The sequence below is a fragment of the Octopus bimaculoides genome, chromosome 28 (genome assembly GCF_001194135.2).
Source record: "Octopus bimaculoides isolate UCB-OBI-ISO-001 chromosome 28, ASM119413v2, whole genome shotgun sequence".
In the NCBI taxonomy this organism is placed as follows: Eukaryota; Metazoa; Mollusca; class Cephalopoda; order Octopoda; family Octopodidae; genus Octopus; species Octopus bimaculoides.
Window position 1 is genome coordinate 8,347,182 of NC_069008.1, and position 5,593 is coordinate 8,352,774.

Here is a 5,593-nt window from a genome sequence, read left to right on the forward strand (position 1 = left end):
GGCTAAACTAAATGCAAAAGAAATAGACAGAGAAAAATCCCAGCAATGGTTGAGAAGCTCAGGACTCAAAGCAGAGACTGAAGGATTTTTAATTGCTGCACACGACCAAAGCCTCCCCACCAGAAATTACCAAAAACATATAATGAAAAGAAACATAACAAGTAACTGCAGAATATGTGGAGCTGGAGAAGAAACAATAAATCATATTATCTCTGGGTGCCCAGTCCTGGCTAAAAAGGAATATATTCACAGACACGACAGAGCTGGGACCTATATACACTGGAAGCTATGCCAGCACTATGGAATAACAACAGAAAAAAGATGGTATAAGCACATGCCAGAAAAGGTCACAGAAAGCGAGAAAGCAACCATACTCTGGGATATGCCAATACACACAGATAGAGAAATTAAGGCAAATAGACCAGATATAGTTGTCAAAGATAATGAAGAAAAAAATGCTTTCTAATTGATGTATCAATACCAGCAGATGACAACGTTTCCCTAAAAGAAATGGAGAAACTTTCAAAATACAAAGAGCTGGAAATAGAAGTAATTCGAATGTGGAATCTAAAAACAGAAACAATTCCTATCATAGTAGGTGCCTTAGGCATGATAAAAAAATATTCAGACAAATACATAACAAAAACACCAGGACTTACAAATATATATAACATACAGAAAATTGCACTACTGGGCACTGCACACATCCTACGCAAAACACTTTCAATACAGTGACCATAAGAGCATCACAGCAAACCACAGCACATACCCAAGGCACACAGAGCTGCACTCGGTAGTGAAGTGAAAGCACGTTATGAAAATAAAACTACTGAATAATAATAATAATACCCCATTAGTCTACAGTGAGAAATTTTCTCCATGACAAAACACAGTGAACGGCTTTCAGATGAGTTCAAATATGCCCCAAGCATATTTGAGCAGCTAATAACTTTGTACAAGAATAAGCATAGCTGTGTGGTTAAGACATTCACTTCTCAGCTTTGTGGTTGTAGTTTCAATCCTACTGTGCAGCACACTGAATAAGAATCTTCTATCAAATTCTACTGACAAGGTCTTAGTCAACCAAAGGCTACAGTAGAAGACACCTACTTCATATGTAACATAGGGGGTTTGAAACCTGAGCCACAGGCACCAAAAATGAATTTCTTCACCAGATAAGCTATAGTTTTCTGTTTACACACATATATATTAATTATCTTGATCTAATTATCATGATCTAAATATCTTAATGACCATACTTAATTTATTCATGGCGACAAATGATAAAAGCACAAGAGGAATTTAGGTCATTTGATTAATGGAAGCTGAAACAAAAGACTGGCGTCAACTCATCCACCAACCCCCTAACACACATATTCATACATGCATACATACTATATATATATATATATATATATAATCTATCCAAACATGAACAAGCAAGAAAAAACACGAAAAAACAACAATGCGAGGATGTGGAATAAGTACAGTGTTATTGGACGATCAGGAAAGGAAAGAAAAAAAAGAGGATTTCATGTTTCGAGCGGAGCTCTTTGTCAGGAATAGAGAAAAAGTCCAAAGAAGGGAAGAGGGAGAAAGAAAATCGCCAACGATACCCATGCGGTCACATATTGAAATGACTGGAAGGGAAAGGGTAGAGAAAAAGTTCTTTCAAAGACAGGAGAGTGTAAGAGAAGGAGGTATGTGTGGGTATGTGCATGCGCACAGGTCTGTGTGTGTGTGTGTGTAATGATAGCATGTGAATGTGCGCGTGTGTGTGTATATATGAGTGTGGTTGTGGCTGTTTATGTATGTGTGTGTGTGTGTATCTATATGTAGTGTGTGTGTGTGTGTGTGAGTACATGTGTATGTGTGTGTGTGAGTACATGTGTATGTGTGTGTGTGTATATATATATATATATATATATATACATATATACATATTTTTATATACATATATAGAGGGTGCGATGGGTAAATTGTTGCCATGTCATAATTTTAATTTCGGGCATGTGCATTGTTTGTCTTTGATTTTGCCGACTACACCATATAGTAAAGTCAGTTGGGCACAGTCTGTGAGAAAAACAGCGCCATGATGCAATTCACTTTGCCAGAAATTTGGAAATTACACGCTGTACTGTTTGTGCCAGATGCTCTAATATGAACATTTCAAAGTGTTTGTGAGTCAATCTGAAGACATGTACTGCGAGTGATGTAGTGATGGTGACGTTATATCTACGTTCATCTTCCCACACAGCTTCAGACTCAACACGGTGGCCTACATCAAGTGCCTGGTGGAGGTAGTGCTACCCTGGGTCAACAGGGTAGCTGCTGGAAGACCCTACGTCAGGCAACAGGACTCTGCACCATGCCACACAAGTAGAAGAACCCAGTCATGTCTATCAGACAATTTCTGCAACCACGTCATCATTAACATCTGGCTACCTAACTCCCCAGACTGCAACATCCTTGATTATTATGTGTGGGGTACAGCTGAGTGAGAGACCAACAAAACTCTTTGTAATACCAAAGATGAACTGAAGGCAAGGATTATGGCAGCATTCACCAATTCAAACAAGGAGACCATCCAGAAGAGGATATATATATATATATATATATATATATATATATATAGGACGTGCTTCTTTCAGTTTCCATCTACCAAATCCACTCACAAGGCTATAGTAGAAGACACTTGCCCAAGGCGCTACGCAGTGGGACTGAACCAATATCCATGTGGTTGGTAAGCAAGCTACTTACCACACAGCCACTCCTGCACCTGTATATATATTTATATATAGAAACACACACACACACATATATATATATGCAACAGACTTCTTTCAATTTCCATCAACCAAATCCACTCACAAGGCTTTAGTCAGCCTGAAGCTATAGTAGAAGACATTTGCCCAAGACTACAGGGTTGGAAAGCAAGCTTCTTAACAAATAAAACGTTAATAACAATTTTAAACAGAACAAATTTAAAAGAAAAGAGGAAATAAAAACTGGTTGACTGGTAAAATGTTTAAGCAATGATAAAGTAACTGACAGGAATGATGGCATTTTTTACATTCTGAAACGAAATCCTGCTGAAATCAACTTCATCTTTCATCCCTCCAGAGTCGATAGATAAAGCATCGGTCATCTACTCAGCTGGAAAAAAAAATCCCTCCAGAAATGTGACTTTGATGAGGAACGATAGGAAATCACCGCCACAAACAGATCTGAACGGAGGCAAGCAGTATCTGAAGGGAACCAAAGCATAAGAAAATGAAAGACGAGTTAGCCAAATGGAAAAGCGTGAGGCAATAAAGGCTAGATCTAACACACCAGAGCGTTCCCTTGTGTGTCCAGTATGCGGTCACCATTATGCGTCTGACTATGGCCTCAGATCCTACATGGGGGTATACAAATGAACAAAGTGTTAGGTTGGACTTTATCGACCACGATAGTCGACCAACATATACTCAGCTACAGTGTGAGCCATGGGAGACAACTGTGTGAAAGTCAGGGGGAATAACTCAATGATTCTTTATCTTCACGGTATTGAATGTAATAGAGTGGTTTCTGGATAGAGGTTGTATATTTGGTATCTGACAGTTGCACCTTGTCTGAGATAGTCGGGTGAACAGGCAGTTGGACTGACTTTCATTCAACACTCAATCTTTCATTTGATGGTTCCTAGCGCCATACTCGGTACCCCACTTCAACTGTTGGGCCAAACCAAGTGAGGGTATGCTTTTAACTTTGTACCAGTAAACAATAGACTCCAAAGTAACATTTCCCAAGGGCTGAAGAACCTGCTCAGGCTAACGGCCTAGTGTTCGGTACCAAGGCGTATCTCAGGCAGAGGTATACAGTTATGGTTAACAGCTTGGAGAGGAATGGGCGCCGCTAAGCTAACTTGTCCATGAAACATTCAAGTAGATGACAACCAGAACAGCACCCCCACCAGATGAGCAGTTGCCTGGGTTAACATCAAGGAAGGAGACAGGGTTTGATTTTGCTGGCTCACAGAGGGTAGCAGAAGACAAAGATAAGTGGCAACATCTGGTTGCAATGTCATCAGTGAATGCCTCCAATGACCAAATGGTCAAAGGGCAGGAAGCAAAAGAAAATGAAACAAATGGAGGAGGATGGAGCTAGGGCGTCTTATCTGACTGACACGCTGGATTCTAGTTGATCCAATCAACAGAACAGCCTCCTTGTGAAATTAATGTGCAAGTGGCTGAGTACTTCACAGACACACATACCCTTTATGTAGTTCTCAGGGAGATTCAGCATGATACAGAATGTTACAAGGCTGGCCCTTTTGAAATACAGGTACAACTCATTTGTACCAGCTGAGTGGACTGGAGCAACGTGAAATAAAGTGTCTTGCTCAAGGACACAATGCATTACCTGGAATTGAACTTACGACCTTACAATTGTGAGCTGAATACCCTAACCACTAAGCCACATGCCTTCACTATTCTTATCTAACCACAAATACCAAATAACCTAAAGAACATCACAGGGAACAGGGATCGAGCATTGTTTGTTGAATTCTAACTCATTCAGCCAAGTGAAATCACAGCCATGGCCGTTGCTACTGTCATGTAAATGGCACCTGTAGTCATGGCCATTGCCAGAACCAAGATGTTCAAATGTTGGGCCTTATGGAGGCGATGACAAGTGACCGAGTCCTTTGATGATATGCAGTGCTTGAGAAGACTTGTCAAGTGGAGTCATAGTTGTGGCCATTGCTGGTGTCATGTAAATGGCACCTGTGCCAGTGGTGTGTAAAAGGCACCTCCTACACTCTTTGAGTGGTTGGCATTGGAAAGGGTGTCCAACTGTAGAAACCAAGCCAGATCAGACTGGAATCTGGTGCATCTCTCTGGTTTACCAGTTCCAGCCAAGCTGTCTAACCCATGCCAGCATGGAAAGCAGATGTTAATGATGATGATGATGATGATGGTCATCATCATCATCATGTTTTACTATTTATTTATACGTTTTTTGCATGGATTGAATGACTTCTTTTAAGTTAGATTTTCTATAGTCAAATGCCTTTCCTGTCACCAACACTCACCTGTTGCCAAGCAAGTTAATATTTCCCCAAGGCTAGACATGATTTTCCCATAGAATAGGTAATAGGTTCGAATGCTGGCATAAGGCTAGTAATTTCAGAAGAGGGAGTAAATATCGATTACATCAATCTACAGGGTTCAACCGGTATTTCTTCCATTGACCCTGCAAGGACGAAATACAAAGTGAACCTCAGGGGAATTTGAAGTCAGAAGGTAAGGACTGATGAAATGCCACCAAGCATTTTGTGCGACATGTTAACAATTCTGCCAATTCACCACCTGATATCTCCCCATAATATTGAAAATGAATATCACTGCTAATGTGACAGTGACACTTGTTTACAACAACTCTCTTGAAATGTCAAGCAAGACAAGGAGACACAAACACACACACACACACACACACACATACATATACATATGTATATATCCTCCAATGCCCCTTTCCCTCTCAGAGATTACTTGTCTTTCAAGCTACTTGGTGACCCTGCCGGTGCTGGTACCACATAAAGAGCATT

At 40.4% G+C, this 5,593-nt stretch overlaps 1 protein-coding gene across 1 annotated transcript in view; it reads right to left on the reverse strand.

Annotated features, from left to right (window-relative positions):
• Positions 1-5,593, reverse strand: part of LOC106875167 (F-box only protein 32) — a 65,057-nt gene that overhangs the window by 6,352 nt on the left and 53,112 nt on the right. The window lies entirely within an intron of this gene.